The following is a 10,602-nucleotide window of genomic DNA, read 5'->3' as shown; positions in this document are numbered from 1 at the left end:
CCATATTTTCTTTTTTCCTAAATGATTTATAACCTTTGTCATGCAGTGGGACACTATCAGCAAAAATCAACATATTATATTTTCTTTTAATGTTCTAAGGTTTTTCACAAATGTCAAAGGAAAAAGCAAAAGACCAAGGTTTCAAAACTGTATTTTTTTTAGCTCAATATCAGCTTCGTAACAAGAAGGTGACAATGATCAGAGTTCATACTTAAGATCGCATTATAGATTTTTGTAGAGTCGATTCAAGATGCTTGTACAACTCCAATTTGTAGAAGCAACTCTCAGAGACCACCCTGTATAAAATATACTTTTTATATAAAAGGGATGTAGGTATTAATTTATGTAATTGTTAACCCTTTGATAAACATGTGTTGGAATGAGTTCAGTTTAATTTTGGATTTGTTTTCATTGCTTGTTTATTTGTGTATCCGGTTGTTTTGACTTCCGTTTTATATGGTTATTATATAGACAAGGTAAGATGTTTTTTATTTTTGTAGTTTATTTTACATTATTGTAGCTTGTAGATATTTTTCTGAATGGACGTGTATATTACAGGTTTTCTGAAGACAAGTCAAACAAAAGGGTTTTCAAATAAACAAAAGTTAACATTTCAAAATTCATAAAAGTTAATTACGGAGATTTTACATTAGTTGAACTTTTAGAAGAGCTCTTTAGATCAATTAGAAAGGCAAGTACTTCAGACATAGAATTGTATTAAGGCGAGTAGCGTTTACACGTTGTTATAAACCACGCCCTTAAAACTCCAAGTGTAGTGCGCAAGTACGTATTACAAAGTTTGCGCAACCCCTAACTAGATGGCTCTGTGCCCGTGACGTCATCATTCTGAATGGCGGTGTTAAGATTTTCCGCGACTGAACGACCTCCGCGCGAATTCCAACGTTGGGCAAGACCTTACTTCATAGGATCATTTCTATAGTAAGCTCTTCTCGAGACTTTCACACTGTGTGAGTCCTCACTAGTCACGATGATGAGGAGTGGCGCGGTACCCTGAGCGTGAGGCGGGCGAAGTGTCGTCTTCTTTCAGCCCTCGATGATCGTTCACTCCCTGAGGGGAGAGTGGGGTACTGTCGCTTTCTGAGTGGCTATTTTTATAACCTTATAACATGTTGTGTTTAGGAAACTTGAGTAAACTGTAATATTATTATTCTTGCTAGTTCTAACTCTAATAATAAAAAAACATCTAACATAGTATACGAAAAACATTGCATGTGCTCTAATTAAAAAATAGAAACCGTGTATAATTAACTCTTCAAGCAAAACTCATGGATCATAAACATAACAGATTCCTGTAGCCAACTGTAGCCTATAAAACCGATTAAAAAAGGCGCCATAATAAAAGAAAATCCCACATAACTTAATTTTATGCCTAAAACTCTATTCCATAGCCGTCAAAATAATGACGTCATAAAGAAAAAAAACAACAGACCGCCCATAACGATTCCTATGACACAATCATTTTTATAAAGTGTATCGTATGAGAAATTTATGCAAACCAAATAGGACCGCTTTGGTGTTAAATCTGGAGAAATAGTTTTATAACTGCGGTCTCTCGGCAGGGAGCCGAAAGTTACAATTTTATTGCAAACTGATTGATTTTATTTACCTAAATCTGAAAAAAATGATTTTTAAAGTATAAAAAGAGTCTGAATTAAGACAAAGGTTAGCTAAACCTTGCACTAATATGTAGGTTTTTATCACACTCTCAATAAATAAATTCTATTATAATAAAAAAAGTAGATCAATTGTCAAAAGCCAAAAATAAATTAAAACATTATGTTACTACTCTTCATAATTAATAATTTATCACCTGTTATATTCCTTACAATAATTTAATTAATAACTTTTATTCACACCGGAAGAACTAAACGTATCCTTTTTATCAATTGGCAACAATAAATCTTCTCTTTATGCCAGCTATCCGCGACAACGAAAAAAAACAAAACTTTTTTAAATTCACTCTTTCGCGCGGCGGGACATATTTCCAACAATTATTAATTTGCTGTTCAACAAAACGATCTCCATCCTTATTCTGGTGTCATAAGGTTGACTTTTGAGTTGTACGAGTGCATATTGTTGGTAGGTTTCATGCAAGTCCTGTCAATAAAGGTTTTTGGCGGTAAACTGTCTTTTGTGTCAATACAATAGTGAATATTATTGTCCTATTGTAGTGAGAGCGAATTAATTTCATTGTAAAGAATTATTGTGTGAAAGAGGATAATTTTAACGGTCCTTTTGTATAAAACATTTATAATTAGCAATGTTTAATTGATAAATCTTGAGAAATAAGGGCTATTGTTATCCTAAAGAACTCAAAAAAGTATATTGTTCATAAAAATTGCTTCACTTTGCAAAAGGAAACGTTTTTCGCTAAATACACTTATCACAATTTAGTATACTAGTAAAAAAAATACCTAAAACATGTTTGAATGTCATAGCAATTTCTAATTTCAGAACGAAATAGAAGTTAATCGATTTTTTAATGGGAGTATATTCGGCAAAACTTCAACTTGTTTCTAACTTCAACTGTATATTTGTATAACCTCAAGATGCCAGTTAAAGAAACTTTAAATTATAAATTAATTGATTCCCCAAGTTCACACGTTTATAATAATATATAACTTAACAAACCCATCAAACATTTGATGTTTGGTTAACACTTGAAGTCAAGTGCCATCGCTGTTTAGTTTGGCTACTGGTTTTTTTTACATCCCACCCCATGTTCAAAGCAAAGAATAAAAAAAATAGAGTCTGATATTTAAAATAAATAGTTTATCTTCGACAAATAGCCGCAGGTATCTTTTTGTAGGCAGCTTTTCTGCTTCTAGACAGTAATATGGAGTATGCAGATCCAAAAACACGTCTCAAATTTAACTACAAACTGCAACATAATATGTTGCAGTTCGTAGTTAAATTTGCTCATTATAAGAGCATGATAGCAAAGTCTTTTAGTAATAAAGGCAACATTTCTGAACACTAGTGTTAAAAAGGAAAGCAACAACGTCAATAATAGTACCTGCAGATTTAGTTTTCAAATTTCGTAAGGAAATTGTCACCTCATAATTTTTTCAGACTTTGAACATTGCAAATCTGTTCCAAACCACTCGTTACCCAATACCAAGCTAACATGTCCTTCTTCCTTAAACATTTCAGCATCACCGCCAACTTTCCCATCATTTGCCACCCTCCAAAAGTAACATACCTGTCAAATACAAATTAAATCATCAGTCGTCACTCCATGCTCACACTTTTTAGCACAAGTCTTGCAACGTCATCATCCATGGGTGGGTTTTTTACCCCACACTCTGGGAGTTTCAGAACTTGCAAGTCAGTGTCGGCATCCCAAAGAAACTTCCTTCCTTTGGTTTTTATGGAAACCGTATTGGTATAGAAAAACGATTGTACGAAAAAATGGAATAAATATTGGTTCTATTTGAGGAGATTGGGATTGCTTTAAATTTTCTTTTAGATTTAAGTGAGCAGGAGAGAGTGGAGTATATAAATAATGGGATAAGTCCACATTAACTGGAGTAAGTTAAATGCAATGTATCTGTAGAGTAGCGTATCGAGCAGTATCGCAATTAGTTAAATATAAACAAAAGCAGCCATTAAGATGAAACTTCACCACACTATTCATTTTTCTTATACAAAAAACTTTTAACTTACATAATTTTGAGTATACTAATACTTACTATATATTTGCCTGCTTCAAAAGAATGGGTTTTGCACTATTTGGGCTGTAGCAGATAGAATTGAAAAATTTGGACCCCGTAACTTCATGGTTGGCTTTTACGGCTATGGCGATGGCCATAAGTGCCAACTTTTTAATATGCCACCCTTAAAAATCCTACTTATCATCATCTGTGACCAATATTTTGCCCCAAGTTATAACTTAATTTTCTTTAATTACTTCTACCAGACATTTCGGGCAGTTTTTTAGTTTTTATCGAGTGTGACGAAAAGGGTGCTCGATTTGGCGCCTCAAATTGGACATTAGAGTTTTTTGGACCCATTTTTAGCAAGTTATAGCCCTTTATTTTGATTTAGGTTAATACAATTTTGGACGTTTTTTTAGGAAATTTCGGGGTGGTCATTTGCAACTAATTATTGGGAGGTCGTTTAGTTGATTATTAAAAAAGTATTATGGTTCGCAAACGGTAAGATTTTCAAGATGATTCGTTAACAAACGAGATAACACAAATTTTCAAGCAATAACGCCGTGCAAACAATTTTTTAAAATAGGCACACTTCTTTGAAAACGAATGTCAACGGATTATTGACGTAACGTCAACTCGTGAAGGAATATGGTTGCTTTGCATGTTTGACTTATTTTGACGTTTTTCTGGTGGGATGTTTATTCTGAAGTCACGGTTTTAAAATAAACTATAGGCTAAAAATTTATGTACTTAAAAAAATAATAAAGATAACTTTTAAGAAGTGCCAAAATTCGGTATATCTCCTATAAGACGCACTTTCTCTTAATTATATAGATACAATACAATATGATATTAGGTAATGAATCGGAAATATTAATAGTTTCTTATGAATAGAGCTGAGAGTTTGGACACAGGATGTCATTATATGCAGGTACTTGAGATCATAAGGTTTGGGACACACTGAGCATTTTGTTCCATCATCATTAAGAATTGGAATACTATTGTTCTTCATTCGTGGTCTGTGGATTTAATTTTATGACGTATTTAATTATTCCGAGTATTAAACGAGAGCTTTTTCATCGAAAATCAAGACTTTCTATTTTAAATTAGCTTGATAGATTAAACCATTTTTTGAAAATACGCTGGCGCTTTTTAATATCAATACGAAATATTTCAGCACGTCAAACTCTTATTCAGAAACCAAAGATTTCAGCTTAAACTCAATAATGAAATTACCAAAATCTCACTCTCTCAAATAAAACAGCATCCCATCAATTCCCTCTCGGTGTATAAAGAGCATTAACAACCGGATGCATTCGGAACTCTTCCTTGGGTTTATATGGTAATGATTGAACAAGGTTTTTTCACAGAAAACGAAATAAAAAACATGTTCCCACAGCAACTGTGGGAGAGTTACCTTGTATTAATCTTGGGAGCTTTCTTATTTATTGACGTTACAATTGGCCCCTGACTCTGGTCCTTAGATTCCTCCATTTGAGATATTGTGACGTTAAATACGTGTAATGTTTTATAGATTTGGTTTGGATAAGGTTTATTAGGCTGTGTTTTTGGTGACATAATATTGGTGGGATACGTGGAAGATTATTTTCTGTGTCTTTGTAATGGCTCGTAAGTTTATACCTACTGATGTTTGTAGGCCTAGGGGCTTTGCATGCCCGCGCACCTACTAAATACGGCAGTTCAGGTTTAGTCAGTAAGAGTCTGACACTAGCCACTTCCTCCCCCGAGGTGGATGTCCATGACGATTTCCCCTCCTAACCAAAAAAAAAGCGGATCGTACTTGAACACGTATTTTCTGGAGTAAAAAGTAAAATTCTTTAATTATATTAAATGAAGACTAACCTTACCACATAACAACTTGCTTCAAGCAGCAGATTGAATGAATAGTACTAAAGCAGTAGGCTAGTGGGTGAGCGTGGGGCTTCGACCACACCGGCGCTTGCGCATCACACGGCTCATTACCCCCGCGTTTTGTTTAACGCAAGGATCTACCACCACATTTAAACATAACACCGCTGTAAATGTGCGAGTGAGATGACATACTGCACGGTGAGTTGTGCCATCTCTCTTAAACACCTACAAGTCAGTTTGGGAGATAGTGGTAGGCTTCCTGGTGGAGTGGCAGTGTTTAACCTGTGTGGCTTGCAGCTTTGACATTTGTGACCTGGTGTCACATGTTAGAAGTATAGTGAGAGTGGGAAAAAGTTGTTGAAAAAAGGTTTTGTTATTAAAGAAAATATTTAGACATTGCTTTTCTTTTTTCTTGCGTCATATTCTATCTTGAACGTTGTTCAGATTCAATTGTTTTCACGTGAATTAAATGAGTTTATCTACGTTACAAGGTTAACTAAAACTTTCTGTAAGTTATAAATAGTTATCTTTACCTTTAGCTACAACAAATAACTCAGCTTATAAGTACAGTTTTATAATAGCTACAAATCCGTTTCTAAAATTTCCTACCCTTACTGAAATCCCGTATTTATCCCACGAAGATTTTTCTGACCTACATCTGTCGTAGTCCACACGAAACTTTTTGAAATACCTGACGTACGCAGATTACACGGTTATTAAGCAAGTAATTAGCCGATCAGCTGAGATTGAATGAAAAAATGACCAGTGAGAAACAACGTGGGTCTCTTTTGGTGTAGAAATTAAAAAAAACAGGAATACTAGAATAAAAAGAAAGCGCTAGAATTTATTAAATATAATTCAAGTTGTAATTATGTATCTACAAACAATGAAATAATTATTAGTTTATTTACTACCTAAGATTAAAAAAGAACCAAGTGATGAATTTATATGAAATTTTAATGATTGAAATATAATTAGATTGAATAAAACACATGTAGTCGTTACAATTATGTGATCAAATTGTTTTCCCAAAAACGCAACGATATTTCTTTGACAGTTATGTTTATTTCAATAGTATTTTTTCAATTATTCACGTTGCATTTAGTTGAAGATGCTAGTCGGCAGATATTTATATCAAGTAATGTATTAAAAATATAATCATGCAAATAAATTTAACTTCTCAAATTATAGCTAACCTCTTCGCTCGAAATTCAACAATACAAAAATACTTCAGACATTTAAATTGCATTATAAACAATAAATCTCAGTGACCCATATTCCACCTGCTATAAAATTCTCACGACCAATTCAATTCCTTACTTACTCCAATTACACAGTTAACTAAACAACTAATTAACCGATCAGCTGAGATTTGCATAAAAAATGCTCGCATCTGGTAGACATTTTGAAAGAAAAATAATATAAAGGGCGGGAAAAGTGACAGTTGCGAGTCGACCGCAATGGCGGCAGTTGTGAGGCTTCTCGCGCATGCGCGGGCAGCTGGCTTGCAATTGGTCTGTAGGAATTGTTACAATTTGTATACGAATGTAGTAAAAACTATTTTGTTGCGAAAGAAAACTGAAACAGAGGATATCTCTGTTTCAGTTGCCGTAAATTCTGCAGTCAATTATTTTAAAGCCGATGTATTACTATGTAGCAGAGCTTTTGGAGCTGAATTTGTCTTTAAAGAGTTACGCAGCTAGATTAGGTGGGTAAGCGGAATAACATCTAAGGAATTCTATTGACTTTCGAACAGTCAATTAATCTAGACTACTTAAGGTTCATCCTTAGTTTTATAAGAAACGATCAAGTACTATTAAGGATGCAAACTTCAACATCAATACCATTTTGGATTGACCAAATTAAAATTCAACTGTATGCTATCAAGAATCTTCTCATTTTGTACGGTTATCCAAATAATAGACCTTATTTCAAATGGGCAGAAAGCGCAGCTAATCGGACCATAATTGAAATTAAAATGCAAATAATACAAAGAAAAATTTCAATTTCTTAGTCAGTGATGGTTTTAGCTTAGGTCACAGCTCACAGGTTCGAGTCCTGTCCAAGGTAAAAAAACTTTATTATTTGCATTTTAATTACATACTATTAAAGCTCTATTTCTCTCTAATATCCATATTCGTTCTTAAAACTGCAACTTCTGAAAAATACGAAGGCTTTTTTTTTTTCAAAAATTACTTGCCTCGATGAGTTTGCACGTCACACGTGCTAGCACAATATATTTTAATTTAAAGTTAATATGGCGACAACAGAGGTATAAGTTTCAAAAGGGCGTATCAAATGGAGACTTCCCATAATTTCCTAAACAAGGTTTCACGGCCGGAAGTTAGCAGAATTTGTAAGATATCACGCTTCCGGGTAGTTCATAATATTGTCGCGTATCATACTGCACTATAATAGTTTTGATATTTTTTAATACAAAATATAAGGCGGAAATGTTCGATTATTAATTTTCTATAATTTTTATCTCTCGTGCTTAGGATGAATCATCAATTTAATGAGTACTTGCTTAGGTACACTTGCAGACTAAGCAAGTGTACCTAATTTTTAGCTTTCGAGCAAGTTTTTTTACTCGTCAAGCTTTATCAAACACTAGCTGTTGCCCGCGACTTCGTTCCCGTGGGTAGAAGATATGTATGTATATGTTATCATTTATACCTGCCCTGTTTTTTCACATTTTCCATTGTACCTATCTTCGCTCATATTAGTCGCAGCGTGATGGTTTATAGCCTAAAGCCTTCCTCGATGAATGGTCTATTCAACACAAAAAGATTTTTTCAATTTGGACCAGTTGTTCCTGAGATTAGCGCGTTCAAACAAACAAACAAACTCTTCAGCTTTATATATTAGTATAGATACGTAAATTAGAGGGTTGATCCTAGCGCTATATCTATTTTTTAGGGATACTTGTAACTTTATCAAATAGGTCAAATTAAACAGTGAAAACATTATTTTTAAAGCTTGCAAGGTTTTGCAAATATATTGTTTTTTCACATACATGCAATATCAACAATTGCAAGTATCAAGTGTGTTTGTTCGGAAGCTATTCGTCTTGTGGACATCTCTGACCGGACGTCCAGCTACAAGCATTCTGCATGCACCAGCGAGCACCAAGGAACTGAGCAAAAAATATGCATTTCAAGTATAATTCATGCACTTGTATTGAGGATAAAGATATGGGATACATGCACTACAGAAAAACTTTGGGAGCTATTTTGTTGGGGCGTTTTATCATTTACTCTTTTCTTTGTTCATGTTAAATAGACAATATAGCTTATGTACCAAAATGGATTAACAATGACTTGTAAATATTGCGGTAATATTCGTTAAGGATAATCACGATCTCATTTAATTTCACGTCTAATTTCGTAGTTTATAGATTGATTCACAAAGCTGGACGATTTGTCTTGGCATTATATAACACTAAATATACGTGCTTAATTAAAAAACATACATTATTGTTCTTTGTAGGACCCTTGAAGCAACATAAGACAAAATAAGCTTGTGTCCATTTTTGATTGGATAAATAACTGAGAAAACTAAGTGGTTTCTTAGGTTTACGCGAATGTTAGACATTGAAATGAAACGACTTTTACGGATTTTATCGCGGTTTAATTTTTGGTTTTAGTTTAGTTTAGTTTCAGAGAGCACACGGACTCTGTGATGACAGACACCTTGCCGCTGAGCTTCAACACGTCAAGCAAGTACTGCGAGACAACAAGCTCCAAGTTCCACGGCCCCGTCACAGAAACCGAGTGAAGCCAGCCACAGTTGATCGTTTGCCTGCTGTACTACCATACGTCCGAGGAGTCACTGACAAGATTGGTTACATCCTGAAGCGAGCTTCAATTAAAACATACTTCAAGCCGCCCAAGAAGATTAGCCAGTCCCTAACATCTGTCAAGTGTCACATACCTCTACAAGATGCAGGAGTATACAAACTAGATTGTGACTGCGGCCTCTCTTATATCGGTCAAACTAAACGAAGCATAGGGACCCGCGTAAAAGAACACATAGCTGACGTCAAACACCGCCGCTCAACGAAGTCTGCAGTCGCCGAACATGCTGAAGGCTCCAGCCATTATATTAGATTTGATCAACCACAGATCCTCGCTAAAGAATCCAAATTCCTACCAAGGATGTTTCGCGAGGCTATTGAGATTAAAAAACACCCTAATTTCAATAGAGAAGATGGCTGGAAGATATCACCTACTTGGGACCCAATAATACAAAAACTCAAAGCTAAACCCAAGAGCAGCGCTGCAAGACATCACGACACAGTGAGCTCATACTGCGTAGGTCGGACCATAAATAATTAATTAAAAATATGAAGGTAGAACGAGCAACATCTTCTGTCAAGACGAACACCATCTCAGTCTGCCCGTGACCATGATACCTGCAAAGGTGTCGAAACGTCGGGAACTAAAACCAAAAATTAAACCGCGATAAAATCCGTAAAAGTCGTTTCATTTCAATGAGAAAACTAAATAATAGGGTAATTTAATTTATTTTATTGTTTAGATTTCGATTGTCTTTTTGCTATTAACGAAACATTCCAGTATAACAGCTATTAGTACATCAACGATATATGGATTTTTTCCCCATATCAAGAGCGCATAGTAAGGCAGGCGATACAGGGTCCTAGGTACTTAGTACCGTAGCTTAATAGTTTTAAATATTTTATTTGATTTTTAGACTGTAAACCTTTCCAAATTTGATGAATCTCCGCACAACCTTATTCCTTCAAATTGCTCCTTGCCATCATCACTGTCTCTCTAACAAGGCTTAAGTGTCCGCGTCATCTAGTCCCCAACTAATGATCTCCCTGCTCCCTGCCAATACTTAGTCGGCACCAGTATACTTAGCGGACATAAACGTATAATTTTCAACTTTACGGACCCGACTAATAGTTGCGAAACTCTAATTCAATTAGATATGAATTGGGTCTGTGGTTTTGTAAAATTTTGACCCAGTTGACGTAATTTTTGTATGTCGTGTTTGATTTGACAACGCTAGTTAGTGTTTTAAGGTTGTA

General features: G+C 34.8%; 1 non-coding gene across 1 annotated transcript; it reads left to right on the top strand.

Moving 5' to 3' along the window:
* Positions 1 to 909: 909 nt before the first annotated feature.
* On the top strand, positions 910 to 1,107 carry LOC113493602. The gene has a single exon (XR_003400583.1). It is a non-coding gene; the product is annotated as a small nucleolar RNA U3 (small nucleolar RNA).
* The last annotated feature ends 9,495 nt before the right edge of the window (positions 1,108 to 10,602 follow it).

This window comes from Trichoplusia ni, chromosome 4 (assembly GCF_003590095.1).
Source record: "Trichoplusia ni isolate ovarian cell line Hi5 chromosome 4, tn1, whole genome shotgun sequence".
Taxonomy (NCBI): Eukaryota; Metazoa; Arthropoda; class Insecta; order Lepidoptera; family Noctuidae; genus Trichoplusia; species Trichoplusia ni.
This window is presented reverse-complemented; position numbering and strand designations above follow the sequence as displayed.